We start from the raw sequence: 21,393 nt of genomic DNA, 5'->3' as shown, positions 1-21,393 counted from the left end.
ATGTTACCTACTCCAGGGGCTCAGTTTTGACGTGGATCTTTCAGTGCAGTGTCAGATTCTTGGAGTACCACACCTCCATCTCATCTATTTCATCTTCCCTTTCTATAACATTGTCATCAAGTATTTTCCCTTTGTATAGCTCTTCTTTATATGCCATCCGCCTTTCAGCCTTTCCGTCTTTGTTTAGTGGCTTCTCAACTTAGTTCTTGATATTCAAACAGCTGTTTCTCTTTTCTCCAAAGGTATCCTAAATGATTTTTAGGTGGCTTGTACATTTTTGCCAGTCATGCATGCTTGTATGGCCAGGCATTATGTTGTCTTCCAGCTGTACCACCATAACCATTTTGTACTTTGTCACTCTTTTTTAAACATTTGTATTCCCTTTTGCTTATTTCATTTGCTGCACTTTTATGTTTTATCTTTTCATCAATGAAATAAAATCTCTCATGTGTTATCAGAGGTTTGTTGTTGGGGAATTGAATTGGTGTTTATCCCAAGTGACAGCTGCAGTACACACATGCACCTGCTTTCTGCTTGAAGAAAGCATATATCCTGCAAATTATGTCTCTCTTGCGTATGCTGAATTTATCATTTCCCCCGACAATCAGTGATGACAACTCACAACAAATGGAAACAAAATTCACTAAACAGCTTGCTATGATCACATTTAATGTCCGCATTAACTGCGGCATTCGCAGTAAAGCACTCTGAAAACTATTGAACACTCATTGGCTGTCAGAGAATTTGTGATGTAGGTGCGCAGAACAAGCCTAAACTCGACCGCCATTGTTCATGACTTACTGCAGATTCCATCACCTTAATTTCTCTCGTGTTTCTTGAACCAAGTATTAGCAATGATTAGATTGTGCTCTGTGCAAAATTCTACCAGGTGGCTTCTCTGTTTATTCCTCTCCCTCACCCCACGTTCTCCAACTATTTTCTTTTGTCTTCCTTTTCCTACAGTCAGGTTCCATTCCCCCATCTCAATTAAATTTTTATCTCCCCCAACAAACAATGATTTCTTGTTTCTGCTACTACTTTTAAACTGTTCTTATACAATTGTGCGTAGGTTTCCTTGTTGCAAGTTTGGCACACACGAGGGATTCACAATGCAGTTACCACTTCTGACTCCCTTACCATGTAAATATAAGAAAGAAATTTATCATTATGTAGATAATTGTTTGACAGACCTGATTCTCTGTATCCTTTTTTTATAAATTGACAGTCCGAAGATAATGACGCTTGTCGAAACTTTCAACTACACTGTGACATTCTCTTGTGAATCTGTAGGAAAAAATATAAAAATAAGGACATAAGTCGGTCACTTTGTCTTCAATATGATGTCATTTCTTCCAAAGTTTCTTGTTTTCAGACCTTGGTTGGACAACTTGGTGCTTTGTCATGAACATCAACTACTGCTTGAAAACGGCATATTAGTCAAAATTACACAAAGGTATGCTAGCAACCACATTTCCAAGCAACAAAATGGAAGTTATTTCTAAATCCAAAGCAGGCACAAATAAGTATTCCGGTTAACTTACTCACATGCAGGTGCCACCTCAGTCTGAATATCTAAGAACATCGCACGTGGAATCTCATCAATTATGTGCCCACTAATGGTGTGTGTTTCTGGGGCCTTTAAGCCATTGTGATTTGTTTTAGAGTTGCATAATATGGGACTCTGTAAGATTAAAGATGTAAGCTGTTCTCTGTGAAACCAATTGTTGGTCTGGCTGTGTCTGGTATTGATGTGATTTGACCTGTTATCAGCAAACATCACAGTTTGTGAAGAGCCCTTTAATGCACAGATAAACCATTTATCTAGCAGCCTGAGCACAAAAGTCTGTAAGACGCAATATTTAGTGTTTCCTCCCTCTGAATTAAGTCTTTACTGTTTGTGACCTTCTGTATTAGAACTTTTTTAAGTTCACAGAAAATTTCAGCATGGTATTTTTTCTTGTTCACTTCAAACTGAACAAAGTTCATGAGATAAAATTTATTGCTTTCACAATAAAGATGACTTTACATAAGCCAATTTTGAACTACTATTAAAAGGCTATTCTACATCTACATCCGTATTCTACAAACAATTATGAAGTGCATGCCAGGTTGTACTTACTGTGGAACAACATGTTATGGTTTCTTCCCATTTCAGTCATGCTTCCCATTTCAATGATGTATGGAGTGTGGGAAGAATGATTGATTAAATGTCTGTGTGTACTGTAATTAAACTTGTCTCAGTCTCTGTGCTGGAAGAAGAATATCTTCAGATTCTTCCGTTAACCCCGAAGTACTGTGGATGCGGACATGAACAAGATTACTATTGAGATGTCTTTCAGACAACCTTTTTATTTGCTATATCTGAAATCATTGTTTTGCTGAATATATATTTTCATGACTTTTGCAACTTGATGAATAAGTTGCACACCTTTGGTTGTACTATAAAACATGATCATCTTGGGTTTACCTGAGCCAGGGTCGTTTTCAGTTCAGCACAGAAAGATTTTTGAAATTGCTGCTGATGTGTCTACTTCCTTTCTTTCCTCCTGATCATCTGGATTTTTGAATCTCAATGCAGATAATACAATAATAAATCTTTATGTGAAAAGGTTTCTGCTTGTTCCATCTGCTGTAAACCGATTTGTTCCCTGATTTGAAAATGGATGAATACACTCTTCTTTTTCTTCCTGTTCTTGCATCTGTGCATGGTCAGCATATTAAGAAATTGACTTGGCATGGTAATTTATGGGATGGCCATGGCCTTCCTGTTGCCACCCTGTTACTTCCAGTACTGCGTGTGTATAATGGTATTCATGTGAATGTGTACGAAAGCTTTCCTGAATGTTTGCGGAACTTGTAGCTGAGGTAGGATTTAAGTACCAGTCCAGTATTCATGTAGTTGAATGTAGGAAACTGCGTAAAACCAGAACCAGGGTGGCAGGCACACGAACCCTCACCATTAATCCATGTGGCGGATTCGATCAGAAGTCCAGTGCATCTTCCTATCCTGGAAGCAGGTTGTTAATGCGCAAAGCTATCCTAGTGGCTAAATTGGCTAAAAACACTACCATTCCGACAAGTGTCTTCAATGAAATCATCTTGTAGATACAGTAAGTGATAATTAATTTACTGTGCTCTAAGTGTTTTTCAGGTTTGTTCATAGAATGATTTCATATGAAGTATCTTGACTAGAGAACAGATTCCATACCTTCGAAGCAGCAGGAATTTTTCTGATACTTTCTCCATTTCTTTCATTAGCTGGTGGCTTCTGTATTCTCCATTGAAAACATCTGTTCTTAATGTAGCAAGCTCCTCCATTGCCATCAGTGTCAAATCGGCTTCACTTTGTTTCCTGGTCCAAATTAGAGTGCTAAAAACCTCTAAATCTGGGACATTACTGCTGTTGTCAGAGCCTTCATCAGAGAATTCACCGATTCAGTGTGGAACAACAGTACCACATAAAAAAAATGTTATGTAGATGATCTAGCTTTCCCCATCATGGAAAAAATGGTAACATTCACCAAAAATAAGACATCCAGATGTTATAGTATGTCTAAGAGACCTCTCAAGGCTGAAAAATAAGAAACAGTGCAGTAACAATGTAAGAGTTCTGGCATGCGTAACGTACCATCCAATAGAAAGGTACACAGAACAGTCCAGTTCACTTCACAGGGGGATGTGGATATCTTGAGACAAAAACTTGTAGTGGTCTGAGAGATGATTTGTAGTGCCATTTCTGGAAACTTCAAAAGTAGATGTTTATGGAAGTAGTATCTCAATATCGTGTTATAAGCTACATTTTCGAAAATATTTGAGAACACAGGAAGGAGGGAAATGCATTTATGATTAGAGGTCAGTCACAGGTTTAGATTTCTGTAGCTAAACAGGTGTTACTAACTCTGAATTAATTGGCTGATTACAAATGTAACCCATGGGCCTGCTGCAAAGTGAGCATAAGATTTTAGTACATAGTAGAAATACCATCTTGGTTAAAATTTTCTTATCTCTCTAGCAAATGATTTGGCAGACTGATGTTTGGTAGTGAATTATGCAATATCTGTAGAAGGAAGTGTAATGTAATGCTTTCATGTTTCTTTCTCGTTCTTACAGTTTTAGCTACTATTGGGAAGAATTCATTTAATTGAGTAGTCAATGATCTTCATATAACATCATTCGTCATTATACAGTAAAGAATTTTGCTGTACTGCTTGTAGTACCTCTTTAATTCTTGGAGTTAGTCCTCTGCATTAAGTAAAGCTCTCTTCCTGTCACAATATACTGGTCCCAGATGTTAGCTACCTTTTATCACAGCTTCCACTATAATCGTTCCTTGGCCTTGTAAAAGAAAACTGGCATAATAGTGCTGTAGGACTGTTTTTTAGAAAATAATTAAATTTTTCATCTATTGTTTGTCCTTTGAAAATGAAAATGTCTCCCCATAGTTCTTTCTATAAATCCTCACTGCACTGTGTGAGTGAGTCAGCATTTGTGATTCTGTGAATTGTGTATGATCTTAGTTAAACGTAATTGATTGCTTATGCTTTTTTGCAACCATTTGATTATCATGATCAAATAAACCATTTATTAAAGGGCTCGCTTCTATTTCATGAAAGACGATTGGATTTAGAAGTAGATTATCAATTGCTGTTGCAGTATTTCTTTCTAAGATTACATCAGCATTGAGATCCCCATGTACAGTTACTTCTCAGTCATTTCTAGTAAGTCTTATTAGTGCACTCTCTGATTGCTTAATGACTGTGTGACTGGATTGAAGAGTTTATAGTAAACAGAACACAGCATTTCATCAGAAGTTCCATGAGGCTTTTCCCGAATAATTCTATTGTACGCAGAAAAGTTGCAATGCTAGAATATTGTTGCAAAATGCAGGCAGACCAGCATACGTTCGATGATTGGGGCAAGAGGTGGCAATTGACCCTCAATGTAAATGAATGTAACATATTGCAAATACATACGTAGAAAGAAAGACCCTTTATTGAATGATCACATGATTGCAGAACTATCACTGGAAGTTATTACCTCCATAAAATATGTAGAAGTACACGTATGGAGCAATTTGAAGTGGAACAACCACATAAAATTAACCACGGGTAAGGCAGATGCTGTACTGAGATCCATTGGAAGAATCCTTGGGAAATGTAATCCAAAATGAAAGTAGCAGCTTGCAATACACTTTCTCATCAAGTACTTCAATATTGCTCTCCAGTCTGGGCTCCACACCAGAAAGGGCTGATCGAGAAAATAGAGACGATCCAAAAAAGAGCACCACTTTTTTTACAGGTTCATTTAGTAATTGTGTAAGTGTCAGAGAGACACTCTGCATCACAGTATGCTCTACTGTTAAAATTTTGAGAGTGTACATTCGTAAAAGTGCCGGCCAGTAACTCCTAAGTTTATTTTGCAAAAAGACTATGAAGATAAAAGTAGAGAGATCATGGACTGCATGGAGGCCTACCAGTGATGGTTCTTCCTGTGAACCATGCTTCACCAGAACACGAAAAGTAGTACGAGAAGTACCATCGACCATACATCATAAGGAGGCTTGCAGAGTATGGGTGTGTAGAAATTTAAAACATTTGCTGTGTAGAAATTTAAAATATTTGCTGTTTGGTTGTCTTGTACATTGTCAGAATCTATATCTTGCATGTTATCCAAGTCTGTTTCCACATTATTACTCGGCAAGGCGAGGTGGTTACCTGGCCATAGCAGTGACTAACCTGATTCTGCAGCTATATATAGTCATAGTCAGAGTCCGAGTAGAATGCTTTGTTACCTCACAGTGCAACCACGAAAAGTAGTTGCAGTTAATTTTAGAGACAATGAGAACAAAAAGGTGAGATAGTGCCGACAGGGAAGGCAATAGCAGTTTTAAGCAAATGTTGACAAGCTAAATTTAAGTCAGTGATCTGCAAACTAAAGAAACAACAACACAATGCTGAGTGGAGCAGGAATGAATTACCTGCCCCAGAACAGAATAAGTAAAATGTACACAGTGATAATTTCATTTATGATGCAGATAGATGTGCTATAGATAGCAATTTCTGTAATGCTATGAACAATACAATGCAATACTGTCTTTTCAAAAAAGTCACAGCTTTTGTCCTACAGAATGGGAACTTCCAGGCTAGGAAGGAAACTGAGAAAAGAAGTTGCACATATGAAATTTGAATATAAAGGTGCAAAAATAAAAAAAAGTAATTGTTTGTGGACAAGAGAAGTGTGTACTGTGTTCTGTTAGGTTTTTTACGAAAAAAAAGAAGTATCATAATTAAAGTGGCCAGTGGTGATGAACCCTGGATTTGTATATGGAACATTGTGCATAAATGTTGCAAAGTGACTGCATGTGTGAAGTATTGTCAAACAACAGTGCCAGGCAACACTTCATTTTGTGTATACAGAGTTTCTTTTCATGTTCACTTCTCAAAAACAAGAAAAGTCAGACTACCATGTAGAAACAGACAGAACAAAATTAAAAATATGAAGACACAAGGGAAGCCAAATTTTTGGCATTGAGGAGCACCAACCCGTGACTTCTTATTCCATTGACAAAATTTTGCAAGAAAATGATTCCCTTGATACTGCTGCCATGCAGAAATCCTGTAGAAGTGATTGGGAATCTTGCAAAGAATAAGATCTAGTCACCACACATCAAGCATCTTGCTCTTTAACCAGAAAAAATAACAACTTTTGCTTTTGCTGACAATAAATAAATATCATATGTCACCTGACCGGGTGCAGGCCTTTCGTTGCAACACTACTTAGACAACATCCGCTTCATTTTGCTTCTTTCATATTCCAATAGCTTTTCATTTGACCTCACAAGACTCTGGGGGGAGCTCTTTCGAGATCTTTCCACCGGAGAAAAATGTGAGATAGCCAACAGGAATCAAACCCAGCACATCTGCATTACTTGCCAAAAACTGTAACCACTAGACCATATGGTCAGTTTACCCTTGCTGCTGTGACATTAGCTTCTATTGCTTTGATATTGGAAGACTTGAAGGTCCGTATAACACACCGTAAAAGTGTGAGCTCTTTCGACAGGCCGCACAGGGTAGCTGCGTGGTCTGAGGCGTCTTGTAATGGTCTGCGCAGCCCCCCTCCCCGTCAGAGGTTAGAGTCCTCCCTCGGGCATGGGTGTGTGTGTGTGTGTGTGTGTGTGTGTGTGTGTGTGTCATCCTTAGAGTAAGTTTAAGTTAGATTAAGTGGCCTGTAAGTTTAGAGACTGATGATCTTAGCAGTTTGGTCCTGTAAGACCTTACTATGAATTTCCAGTTTTTCTTTTGAAAGCTGGGGAAACTGAAATAAGTCATCATATACTCTAACAAAGAGTTAGAAAGAATTGAAACAGCAGACTAATAAACACACACTTCTGTGGAAAAAGTGACAGCAGGGGAAAAGTTATATGGATTCTGTCATTGAAGCACTTGTGAGAAGCTGAGGTCTGATGTACCGTGTAGCCTGTCTCTGTTCTTATTGTAAATGGGCACTTTATTCAGTGGTGCATAACGTGTAGCATGTGACAGTCCTTCACTTTGAGTACTGGAGTGTATGCTATTGCTACCACCCCTCCCTACTTCTCAGATGTAAATACAATGGTGCTGTCTTCCTGGCCAGGTAATAAACCATCTAAAGAGCTGTTCGGTACAATACTCTTTAAGGGCCATGGCCTGGAACCTTATTCTACTTTTTGTGTAGATAGCCTTGCCCCCTTTCCTTATACACTCCTGGAAATTGAAATAAGAACACCATGAATTCATTGTCCCAGGAAGGGGAAACTTTATTGACACATTCCAGGGGTCAGATACATCACATGATCACACTGACAGAACCACAGGCACATAGACACAGGCAACAGAGCATGCAAAATGTCGGCACTAGTACAGTGTATATCCACCTTTCGCAGCAATGCAGGCTGCTATTCTCCCATGGAGACGATCGTAGAGATGCTGGATGTAGTCCTGTGGAACGGCTTGCCATGCCATTTCCACCTGGCGCCTCAGTTGGACCAGCGTTCGTGCTGGACGTGCAGACCTCGTGAGACGACGCTTCATCCAGTCCCAAACATGCTCAATGGGGGACAGATCCGGAGATCTTGCTGGCCAGGGTAGTTGACTTACACCTTCTAGAGCACGTTGGGTGGCACGGGATACATGCGGGCGTGCATTGTCCTGTTGGAACAGCAAGTTCCCTTGCCGGTCTAGGAATGGTAGAACGATGGGTTCGATGACGGTTTGGATGTACCGTGCACTATTCAGTGTCCCCTCGACGATCACCAGTGGTGTACGGCCAGTGTAGGAGATCGCTCCCCACACCATGATGCCGGGTGTTGGCCCTGTGTGCCTCGGTCGTATGCAGTCCTGATTGTGGCACTCACCTGCACGGCGCCAAACACGCATACGACCATCATTGGCACCAAGGCAGAAGCGACTCTCATCGCTGAAGACGACACGTCTCCATTCGTCCCTCCATTCACGCCTGTCGCGACACCACTGGAGGCGGGCTGCACGATGTTGGGGCGTGAGCGGAAGACGGCCTAACGGTGTGCGGGACCGTAGCCCAGCTTCATGGAGACGGTTGCGAATGGTCCTCGCCGATACCCCAGGAGCAACAGTGTCCCTAATTTGCTGGGAAGTGGCGGTGCGGTCACCTACGGCACTGCGTAGGATCCTACGGTCTTGGCGTGCGTCGCTGCGGTCCGGTCCCAGGTCGACGGGCACGTGCACCTTCCGCCGACCACTGGCGACAACATCGATGTACTGTGGAGACCTCATGCCCCACGTGTTGAGCAATTCGGCAGTACGTCCACCCGGCCTCCCGCATGCCCACTATACGCCCTCGCTCAAAGTCCGTCAACTGCACATACGGTTCACGTCCACGCTGTCGCGGCATGCTACCAGTGTTAAAGACTGCGATGGAGCTCCGTATGCCATGGCAAACTGGCTGACACTGACGGCGGCGGTGCACAAATGCTGCGGAGCTAGCGCCATTCGACGGCCAACACCGCGGTTCCTGGTGTGTCCGCTGTGCCGTGCGTGTGATCATTGCTTGTACAGCCCTCTCGCAGTGTCCGGAGCAAGTATGGTGGGTCTGACACACCGGTGTCAATGTGTTCTTTTTTCCATTTCCAGGAGTGTATTATGCCTACAGTAATGAGGTACGTGTATCCATCTAAGTCAATTGTTCACTTACTGCATATCCATACAATTATCTGGTATGCATAGCACATCTGTAGAAAGAGCTGTAGATTTTTGAGTGCCCTATATCGATACAAGCAGCTCATTTTTCTTATTGAATAAGCTTCTTATGTTTTGACGGAAAAGTTAACATTTGTACTGTCATAGCTTCTGTTTATTGTTTCTTACTGGCAATACTGTGTCTCCTCTTATTCAGCAGCTCTGTCTTTTTAGAAATTTACTCTAGAAAAGCCGTAACGAAAGTTTTTAAAAATCATATGAATTGGACAGACAGTGCTCTGGTTATATTGAATGTTTCTGGAATTTAGTTATGCAAGTATCCTCATCAAGTTGAAAGATTTGCACCAGGCCGCTGATCCATACAAGACTGTTACTCAGAACATTCAGATGGAGACCATGCTGTGTGTAGTGTGGCTTTGATGGGAATGACACTTCAGTCACATTCATGTTGTCACCGCACTCTATTGAGTGAGTTCTTAGTATTTACTTATTCACAGTACACCACATCCTGGGTATGTATAACCAAGTGACACAACCTTAGCATTGCTGTGTAGTGTGTTGCCAATGACGTGCTTGTCGTCATCCTCAGTTGTGTGGTTGAGGATAATGTTGGCCAACCTATTCTCAATATCCGTACTAGTCGCTGCAAGATTTTTACCAAAATGTTTTCCCTAAGAACGTAATACACAAGGTGACATAGCTAGGCCATGTAGGTGGATTTAAAATGCTAGTTACTTGGTATTTCATACCCCAGGACCTGTGTACAACTCAGATGTTCCCCTCTCATGGTGTCCTGGTGAGTACTACTAGCCTCAATTGCACTTTTTCTCTGGTTTGCAGGATGTTCCTAAACTCCTGTGTTCCCTGCACAATTTTGTCCGTAATAACCAGAGCAGTGAGTCTGACAGATGTCTATACTAAAGCTAGTGTACTAGAAACATATCTTGAAGGTCTTAACTAATTTGGCAGGTTTGGCCACAATACCTACCCTATTCATGACCTTACTGCAGCTCTCAACTGTTATTATTCTAACTCCTGCCAAATCAGCAACAAGTTTAAGATCAACTGGTGCTACTCCATAGCTGTGGACTAACATGTGAAACACTATGGCATCAAAGGCAAGCCACTTCTCCATTCAGGTTGATTGCTTCATAGCACCAAAGATGATAAAAGCATACAGTCTTCACACTGTTGACTATTTCACTCCATTCTATGGCAATTTTCACAGTTTTCCATTCTGACATTTTTTTAGTCCAGAGAGATTATTTAGTAGCCTTTTTTCAACAAAAAATTGCAGTTATGTTGATTGCTATTTATTCAATAAAACAAGAACTGGTCCACAATACTTATATTACAGAAAAAGCAGGGGTATGTTATATGTAATGTTACTGAGTTAGCTAAATTTTAGATTGTTTCAATGAAAGATTTTTCCTTGCATGATTTAACTGGCACTACATCAAATATCAAGACTAGGTTAGGTTGTGTTGACTACACAAGTATAAAGGGGACTGACATTGTATTGAAATATCAGCAAACCCCTGATCTTTAAACAATCGAACTACCATGTATAAAACAGCTTCAAACATCTGCTTGCTTGACAAATGAGTTAGTATGTTAATTATTTGCCTTTAAGCTTGTGAGTGAGAAAAAAGTTTAGTAAGGGTTTGAAATTATGCTTGAAGTTTGTTGGAAGTCGGAAAGTGCCCTGATTATGAAACACTGGATGAGAGTAGCCTGGACAATTTGTGCACCATTTTAAGCAAAAGCAAGTTTTTAAGACATCTCAATGTTTATGATATCATATCTTATGAACTGTACAGTGATATAATTTTGCAGATACTTTCAGTGATATAAATTGTGTGTAAAGTTTGTTGGAAGATATTAAGTGCTCACATTCTCAAATACTGGATGAATCAAGTCCAGATTTTAGCGCACCACCAGTTACTCTGTCTCAAGACAAAAACAAGTTTCTGAAAGTAATACTTGCCTTATTCTGTTAAGCTTTTAATATAAGATTATACCTCTTAATCATTATGACAGCATTTTGAACTTTCAAAGTTGGTCAGTAATCATGTGAAATGATGAAAATCAAATTTTAATTGATCCTGGAAGCTGTTAGATAGAACACCTGCAACTGTTACTGATCAGTGACATGGTTAGTTATTTTTTATTATCTAAATTGAGGAAATGCTTTGACAGATTCCTTGTAAATAGCCCTTTCTGAAGTATTATTTAGCTTTGTTGTCATTTATGTATGTGCCAGTCTGCCCCATGTGTGGGTGAAGCAGAGGGGCAAAGTATTTCACCAGTTTGTACATCGATGAGCTTTGTGCATATATGATCAGTATTAACGGTTCGTCATCTTTGTGAATTTTTGGTAGTCCATACAGCTGAAGTTGTAGAGCTTCTGCGTTGCACAGGTTCCTCTGTACATCATGGCGATGAACAGCTCTGAAACGTCCTAAGACAGCTGAACAGTCTCCATGTTAACATAAAATTTGCTGTGGAGGTAGGATCAAGCACCATTTCTAGATATGCTGGTTACGAGAGATGGCGGGAACCTGTGACATAGCATGTATCGAAAATCAGTGCACATGGAGCAATACCTGCACTATCAATCAAATTGTACACTCACAGCTTGTACAAAACAAATATGTGAGTTGCAGCATCTCGAATGCAACATCTGGCAAGTGTTCAGAGGAGTAATGGGGAATCCACCAGCTGCATAAGAAGTGTCCCAAAATATAACACTCTGTGAAGTGGTTGAAGTCACAGAAATTAAAAAATTGATAATAGTGTGGAAGAAAGTGCCCACTGAACCAGTTATTTTGGGTGAGAATTCTTATTCTTCTATAAATTACAACAACCTTGGAATCATGTCTTCTACAGTTACTTAGATTTTCTACACCCTTTCACAGTTCACATAATGAATAATAAACTGGTGCTAAATAATTTGTTTTGCCATGTGGTGGATTATTATTTTAAAACATTAAAAATTCAGTAATCCACTTACAGTGAGATACTGTGGAGACTACGTTGCATGGATCCAAAACAGTATTATATGCTATCATTTACTTGGCAACTTTTATTGGAAGCGTGGAAAATGTGTGAAAGTATGCTAATGTACAGAAAGGCAGATCCAAAGCTCTAATAGCCTTATAACTTAATATTTGTATCTGTAGGCATATTTTAATACTAAGGTTGCCCTGTACAACAATTCTTTATTGAATATAATGAGAATTACACACACGAAAGAATGGTGTTTTATCTACACACCCTATTTTTCCACATAATCTCCATCCCATTCTATGGCCTTCCTCCAGTGTGAAACAAGGGCGTGTAAGGCCTTTCGGTACTAATATACAAGAGTGCAGATAATTGCATCCACACTTCCTTGCTGATTGACAGGTGCAGTGCCAAATGCCGAATCGTAATGCGTATGTCCTCATGAATGACAACATCAGCTCGCTACAACATGTCAGGTGTGACAGCCGTGAATGGTCTCCCCAACCGTTGCAAATCGTGGAGCTCTGCCGAACTGCCTTCTGATGACCTCACTCTCTGTGCCCAGAGACTAAACCTTCTTCTGTCAACAACAGATTATCTGTAGACTTTGCACAAGCATTTACAGACGCCATTTTTAATCTGTCCTGTAGCTATGCTATCTGTCGGAAGTGACGAAAACTGGGTGTGTACTCACTCAGTAGATTTCAAATAATACATACGTAATGTTTTGCATTCGTAGCATTTTCAGCTGAGAAAAAAACGTTCATTACTTTCTGGGCGACCCTTGTACAATAGAAAGATCAGTACTCAAAATATATGAAATTAAAGTGAGACTTTTTTCAATAATTCAACTCTTGACACTTCTGTGTAAGCAGTTTCTCACCTTAAAGATTGTCACTAATACAAAACCTTCTGAAGCTTCTAGACTTCTGCTGGATAAATAGGAACTGAAAGCGAAGTAAAAATGCAGAAGGTGTAGCTGTGAATGTTACACATTGAGCTTATATCTGAAAGTCATTGATACAATCTATTCATGAAGAGATTTCCATTGGCCAAAAGTACCTCTGCAACCAGCCACCATGCTGAAGCTGGTAGCAGTTACTTGCCCACTTGGCAGCTGCTGCTCAGAAATACAAGTTTTTGTGTGTTCTAAGATTATTGATGTTCCATATGGCTTGACAAACACTAGCAACTGTGTTCAGTAAATTGCTTAGGAACAGTTACGTAGTTTGTAATATGAAGTATAAATGTATGGATTATTTTGAAAGTGAAAAGTGGATTTCACTCCACATTGTTTTTTGAGATATCCATTTTATAAATTTTATGTGAACATCGCAGTTGCATTACCATTTATATTGGTGCATCTGAACAAGGAGACAGCCTTCCCGGCTAGTATTCTGAAGATCGGCTCATAAAATTACGTAATGTATTTAGTGCAGAACTACATGTGATCTTTGAGGTCTTTGAGCACGTGTGGAACATCTATTTTATAGAACATTTTATCTGCTCAAACTCCCTGAGAACATTCCGGTACATTTACATTCAGTTTTTATTTTCCCGAAGTTGTGGTGCATGTAAATAATATAGCATATCAAACAGAGAAATGTCTCTTCTCATCTTACAAATGACTGGGGAATAGGTATCATTCTGCTGTGTATCATAGCTCATATTAGTGAAATAGATTGTGAGATGGACCAGCCATAGACAGTGGTTTAGTTCTCTATGCAGTTAAGGGTGAAGGACAAAACACTGGTAGGTGGTCCAGACATTGACATCTCTCTCTTCAGTAAGTTAAACAAGGTGAAAAAATTGTAACACACCTCTGAATAGGGCATTGCTCTCTGTTGTAAAAGGTCCTTCAGTAAGACAGCCTTCCAAAATCCAGTAGTTGTGGTTTATGCACGTAAGTATGCAATTATGGTAGAATGCATTTTGTTTGGTAATGAAATGGTTGCTTTTATTTTGGCTGAAGACTTAAAACCTATTTTGAGTGACGACACAAAGAAGCTAAAATTTGTATAAATGCCTAATGCCAAAACTGAGAGAAATACTTAATTTGTTCAACTTACAATATGGTCTTCTACTGCTTTTAGAACTCCATGTCTGTATTTCCCGTACCTTTCATGTCTAGTATTTTCACTTTTTTGTTGTAATTTTTGCTGTGCTTTTGAACTATTCATGCAGTGCACTGATGGCTGCCTTTTTTCATATTCCATAATCCAAACAGGAGAGAAATGCTAAAGTATTTAGAGAATAGAAGAGAAATGACAGCTCTGCAGCAGATGTTAGCAGCAGTACATATAGTGTCTCAGAAAAGATAGGGAAAATGAACATGTCACATAAATGGTGTATGACAGGGTGTGATGGGTGTCAGTGGCTACCTAATCATTGAAGATATGGTGAAGACACATATAGATGACTTATTTTGCAAAGTTCTTGAATGTAAATAACTTGCAGCAATGTGAGAATAGCAACACAGAAAATAAAACAGTGGAAAGTTCAGGCTGGAATATCAACAATATCATTTGACATTGCCTACACAGAAGTAGATAGATAGATACATTGAAAGTTCTGGAGTGGAGAGTAGGAAATCTTGACGTACGTGTGTGTGTGTGTGTGTGTGTGTGTGTGTGTGTGTGTGTGTGTGTGTATGTGTGTGTGTGTGTGTGTGTTGGAAAAAACAGTTGATAACGCAGGTTGTCACAAAATCAGGAGAGATGGCTAGAAATTATGTACAGACAGATCACATTAACTTCAGTAGGTAATTTATATGATGCCATTAGTATCCAGAAATGTTCTTAAGGAATATGTTATGGATTGATGATAAGACAACAATTGATCTTTCTCAGAGATCATCAATTTACACAAAGATAGCATGTACTTTTAAGGATCTGTTAGCATTCCTGGATGTAATCAGAGATATTGAAATATAAGTGTGATCATTGTTGAAAGTTGCACAATTGGTGTCATATGAGACCTGGAGACACCAGAAAGTTTCAGATAGATTATATTATGGTAAGACAGAGATTTAGGAACCAGGTTTTAAATTGTGAGACATTTCCAGGGGCAGTTGTGGACTCTGGCCACAATTTATTAGTTATGAACTGCAGATTAAAACTAAAGAAACTGCAAAAAGGCAGCAATTTAAGGAGATGGGACCTGGATAAACTGAAAGAACCAGATGTTGGTTTGAGTGAGTATTAGGGAGCAATCGCCAAGAACAGGGAAAGGGAATATGATAAGTGAAGGCAGCAGAGGATCGAGTAGGTAAAAAGAAAAGGGTTAGTAGATACCCTTCGGTAACTCAAGAAATGCTGAAGGAGAAAACATAAAAACGTAATAAACGATGCAGTTGAAAGGGAATACAAATGTCTAAAAAAATTAGATTGACAGAAAGGGTAAAATGGCTAATCAGGAATGGCTAGAGGACAAATGTAAGGATGTAGATGTGTATATCACTAGGGGTAAGATAGATACTGCCTACAGGAAACTTAGAGAGACCTTTGGAGAAAAGAGAAGCACCTGTATTGATATCAAGAGCTCAGATGGAAAACCAGTCCTAAGCAAAGAAGGTAAGCAGGAGTATATAGAGGGTCTATACAAGGGAAATGCACTTTAGGGCAATATTATGGAAATGGAAGAGGGCATAGAGGAAGAAGAGAAGGGAGATATGATACTGCATGAAGAATTTAACAAAGACTGAAAGACCTAAATCAAAACAAGGTCCTGGGAGTAGACAACTTTCCATTAGAGCTACCGATAGCCTTGGGAGAGCCAGCCATGACAAAACTCTTCTATTTGGTGAGCGTGATGTATGAGACAGGCGAAATAGCCTCAGACATCAAGAAGAATATAATAATCCCAGTTCCAAAGAAAACAGGTGCTGTCAGGTGTGAAAATTGCCAAACTATCAGTTTAAGTCATGGCTGCAAAATACTAGCACAAATCTTTTACAGAAGAATGGTAAAACTCATAGAAGCCAATACTGACCCTATGACTTCTCATAGAAGATAGGTCAGATAGACTTTTAGAGACAGCGTTTGACAACGTTGACTGGAATACTCTCTTTGAAATTCTAAAGGTGACGGGGGTAAAATACAGGGAGCAAAAGGCTATTTACAATTTGTACAGAAACCAGATGGCAGTTATGAGTCGACGGGCAGGAAAGGGAGGCAGTGGTTGAGAAGGGAATGAGACAGGGATGTAGCCTATCGCTGATGTTATTCAATTTGTATATTGAGCAAGCAGTAAAGGAAACAAAAGAAAAATTTGGAGTAGAATTAAAGTCCAGGAAGAAGAAATAAAAACTTTGAGGTTTGGCATTGCAAAGTTGTCATACACAGTAAATGGCTGAACAGTATCTTGAAATGAGGATTTAAGATGTACATCAACAAAAGCAAAACAAGGATAATGGAATGTAGTCAAATTAAATCAGGTGATGCTGAGGGAATTAGGTTAGGAAATGAGACTCTTAAAGTAGTAGATGAGTTTTATTATGAGGGAAGCAAGATAGCAAGATAACTGTTGATAGTCAAAGTAGGGAGGATACAAAATTTAGATTGACAATGGCAAGACAAGCCTTCTGGAAGAAGAGAAAGTTGTTAACATGTAGTATAGACTTAAGCATCAGGAAGTCGTGTAGCCATGTATGGAAGTGAAACATGGACGATAAACAGTTTAGACAAGAAGAGAGTAGAAGCTTTTGAAATGTAATGTGGTGCTGCAGAAGAATACTGAAGATTAAATGGGTAGACCATGTAACTAACGAGGAGGTACTGAATAAAATTGGGGAGATGAGAAATCTGTAATACAATCTTACCAGAAGAAGGAATTGGTTGTTAGGACGCATTCTGAGGCATCAAGGGATCACCAATTTAGTACTGGAGGGAAGCATGGGAGGTTAAAAATCGTAGAGGGAGACCAAGAGATGAATACAGTAAGCAGATTCCGAGGGTTGTAGGTTGCAGTAGTTACTCGGAGATGAAGAGGCTTGCATGAAGAGAGTAGTATGGAGAGCTGCATAAAACCAGTCTTTGGACTGAAGACCACAGCAAAAACAGGCCACAATTTCTAGATATTGGATACCTTTAAAAGAATGTTCAGTTTCAGGTTGATTTGAAACTAAAGTGGACAGAATGTGGAAATAGAACACTGTTGAATGTAGCTAATACTTAAGTGTCCAGCCTGAATCATATCAGCTGTGTACATTTTTTGTAAGGAGGAAGGATGAGAGGAAGTTTTCACATGTGTGAAGTATTTTGTACTAGTACAGAATTTCAGTAACAAGAAAAGAAGGGTAGGTAGAACAAAATAGTTTTTCCAATAATTGTTACCCTTCACTCACATTTCCAGCCAGTTTGCGTGGATGTGTGTAGTATCAGGAAGATAGAGCTAAAATATACTGGTAACTTTGCATAAATTTGTTTAAATGTTAATGAAAACACACACAAAAATGTAAGAAAATACTGTGCAGTCAGTCACAAAATTGCTGACTTCAGAAGCTCACTATTTATGCTGAAAGCATTCTGTCTTCCAATATTTTTAGCAAGCTCTTAGTTGTGAGTTTAGTGGAAACAAAGCCAGAAAAAAAAGCAATTCTGTGATAAGCCAATATTGCTGCAAAAAAATTATAGTTATGCAAATTATATTACCAGACAGTTGTTCAGTGGCTGAAGAGAAAATGTCCATCACGGACATGGAAAAACTGGAAAGTAAAACTATGGTATTCACCTGCATAATTGTTAAACAAATGATTATTGGTGGAAAAATTGTTTTTCCAGATATTTAAAGAAAAGTTGTTTGAAGCTTTTGAAGTAAAAAACAATGCCTTGTTAAGAATGACTTGTAGTAAATCAATACTTAATGAATTTGGTGAGCATTTAAAGAGAGATCTCTTCAATGCCTTTGAAATGTTGCTATGGATTCATTTTTCTTTTTAATGTTCATAATACCTGTACGACTGTTCCTCCTCCTCCTCCTCCCCCCCTCCCCCCCCCCCCCCTCCCCTCCACACACACACCACACACACACACACACACCAAAAAAAGGGGAAAAAAATGAGCTTGGTTACTATACTCACAATGTATCTCTTTTTGCTTCAGGACAACGGCAGTGGTCGAAACCAGTGGTCACAGACATCAGCTCAACCCAACAAGTCCAGTGCCAAGCAAACTTAATGACCATCTTACCGGCTCCATACTGAGAGTCTGAGTACCACTGCCATAGTCTTTAACAGGTGCTTCGTAATGGTACAACATGGCTCACTGTTTTCCAAATTAAACACTGTTAATGTGTTCAGTTTTTCATCCCTTGTTTTAAATTAAATATGCAATCTGTCCAAATTATAGAGCCATTTCCTAAGGCAAGAAAATGTTGGATCATGACTTAAGATTTCACTCATTTTCATTGTATTAATATTTTGCAGCGCATGTTCTAAGACTTAAAGTAGTTGTTTGTATTGTTTCTTCTGTTAATAGGATTCATGGTCTCCAGTAACAGTTCACAGATTAAATTGCATTGTATTTTTGTTAGCTTAAAGTGTATAGGAAACCTCATACATTTGTAAATGATTGAATAGCGGTACCATCCCCTTTCTTGTATAGAATGTTTTTATTTGTGAAGAATTAAAGTGAATTAAATTAATATTCATTTCTATATTTTTGTTATTTCATTGCATGATCCGGAAAAAAACCTCTACCAAAGCAATTGCTGTGGCATTTGGATGGGATGAGCCCGCTTACACACTTAGGCACAAGCTGAGTGATCTCTAAAAAGACTGTTTGGTTTGCTTTCTGACTTTATTTTTCTCTCTTGTTCAGAATGTGTCACAGAGAGACAAACTGTTGCTAGCCCTCATGGGCTTACGCATCCTGTCACGTATTAGAGTTCGATAAACTTGTAGTGTACTTGTAGTGTTCAAAGAAAGCTATATCTCAACCCTGTGTATTATATGAGTAGCTTAGTTGTTTTGTAAGTATGATAAGAGATGATAAATAACTTATCAAATTAATATAAATATTTAATATTTTCTTTCTGTATTTTGTATTCCATTTTGTGGTTTATACAACAGTGGCTGCTGTTGCTCATTTTTCAATTAAGGGGGGAAAGAAAGATATACTAATGGCCATTCACTATATTTTTGGTGCAAGTTGTATGGACAATATTACTATTTGAGAACCTGTGTGATCTCTGTAGGCCCATAAATATTTCCAAGCTGATGGCTGATTTAAGGAGCTAATGTATAAATTTGGAGATCACATTGGCCAGTGTAAGCTTGGAGGTAGTAGCTTATAAAACGAGCATGTACAAAGGCTAATTAATAAATAGGTGTAATTGGGTTGCAAAAATTATGTTGTTTTTTACATCTTTTTAATGACTTCAGAATTGTAATTGTTGTTACCTCATTGTTGTTTAAAATATAGTGGTTTTCATATTTGTAAATTTTGTGCAAGCTTTAATATTTGGGACTTCACACCAAGCAGTAACAAAGTAGCACTGGCCAATATTGTGTACAGTTAAATAGATTAGTAAAGAATTTTTATGAAAAAGGCTGAGATTTGATTATAGAATACATCTTACAATCAGTGTACAGCAAATGGACAATTTGATTTGTAATTACATAGCAATTTTTCAACACTGAACTTGTCTTTTCTTGTCTACAGTGTATAAAACATACGCATGAAAGTGAATTTGAGCATTTATCTTGTTGATACCATCTCTTAAATTTTTTCCCAATGATATTATCATAACAAGGCATGAGCAAAATGAAATAAGCACATGTTATATTTGTTGATTAAAGAAAATAAGAAACTAGACCAAAGACAACAGTAACATATAGTAATGATCTGCGTGCATAAAGAAAGTGCTGTAATATACAAGAATTATGAACAGTATGTAACTTAGTTTTGTATTATATCTTCTAAATGATGATGCCTTAAGGATGTGAATTGTTCGTAATCAAATGAACAATTTTCTGAGCATATGTCAGTCATTTAAAAGAGTGTTCTTCTATTTTTGACATGGAGCTTCTCCACATTATTTTCTGAAGGTCAGAAATTTGTCATATGTTGTGCTTTCTCTTCGAACTCCTAATTAGCAAAGTGGTTTTGAAATAGACCTGCATATGATATACTAGTCAATTACATTTGGATAAATTTCGATTTGTCAATGATGGAGCAATTTTTACCACGCTTTGTTTGTTATCACTGTAATTTACCAGTACCATGTGTCAAAGGAAAGAAATACAAATCATTTTCTGCTCATTTCATATTTGAATAGACATATTTTTCTTTTTTCCAAGAAATCTTAGAAGCCACATTTGTTCTTCTAAAATAATCCAGTGAGTATAATCATTATATTATCATTAACTTGAATTTCACAAAAGGCGGAAGCTTTTCAGTTTAAGCACATTAAACTTTTAGTACACCATATAACCTGGTTCTGTGGCTTATTAAACTGTAAAAAATTTCTTTTCTAGAATCTTTCAGAGATGTACTGCACAATGCTTGATTTCTCTGTAATGGCTGGTATTGCAAGAGACTTGAATATTTTCCAGTGTTTTTTGACAGTTGGAGGAAAATACATACACTGAATCACTGAATAATTATGAGAGTCCCCTAAAGTACGGAGATGGAAGTTATTTCCATGATACTGGGAATATAATCATTGGCACACCAGCAAGAGATTGTTACCTACGAGCTGCGTACAATCTTAAGCATTGTTCCTTGTCATAAATGCAGAAAATCTAGAAAAAAATTATTCTTGCCCACTAGACTAGATTGGCTGTGTTTGATGTAACCTGTGTTTTTCTACATGTTAAAAGTTCATTTTAAAATGTTGAAAGAAAGTATTGATACTTGTGATTGCTTTAGTTTTCTCAGCACAATTGAGAGAGATATTTTTGGGTGTCCAGCCATGTTAACTTCTCCATTTTTCAGCATAGAATTTCAATTCCTAATGTAGTCATTTTCATTGTAGAGTATGCTGCAAGTGATTATCATAAAGCAGCTTTTCACAGACCGATGAGTGAGTGCATTCTGACAGATTTGTTCACCTGAATGTGGAGTCCTTTGTTGGGCCTGCTATCCAAGATCCACCCATTCTACCAGCAGAACAAAATACCATATCCACTTGTTTGTTGTTTAAGGCAATACAGTTCGTCAAATAGGTCAGC

At 38.4% G+C, this 21,393-nt stretch overlaps 1 protein-coding gene across 6 annotated transcripts in view; it reads left to right on the top strand.

The window, feature by feature from the left end:
* The window catches only part of LOC126480686 (protein lingerer), a 134,059-nt gene extending 114,198 nt beyond the window's left edge, over nucleotides 1-19,861 (top strand). For all 6 annotated transcript variants that reach the window (XM_050103920.1, XM_050103919.1, XM_050103918.1 and 3 more), the window contains one exon: nucleotides 18,323-19,861. The gene's annotated coding sequence lies outside the window, so the exon portion shown is untranslated. The remainder of the gene's footprint in view (nucleotides 1-18,322) is intronic.
* Nucleotides 19,862-21,393: the final 1,532 nt, after the last annotated feature.

The sequence above is a fragment of the Schistocerca serialis genome, chromosome 5, assembly GCF_023864345.2.
Source record: "Schistocerca serialis cubense isolate TAMUIC-IGC-003099 chromosome 5, iqSchSeri2.2, whole genome shotgun sequence".
Classification (NCBI taxonomy): Eukaryota; Metazoa; Arthropoda; class Insecta; order Orthoptera; family Acrididae; genus Schistocerca; species Schistocerca serialis.
The sequence above is the reverse complement of the archived record's forward strand: the minus strand, read 5'-3'. Positions and strand labels throughout refer to the sequence as shown.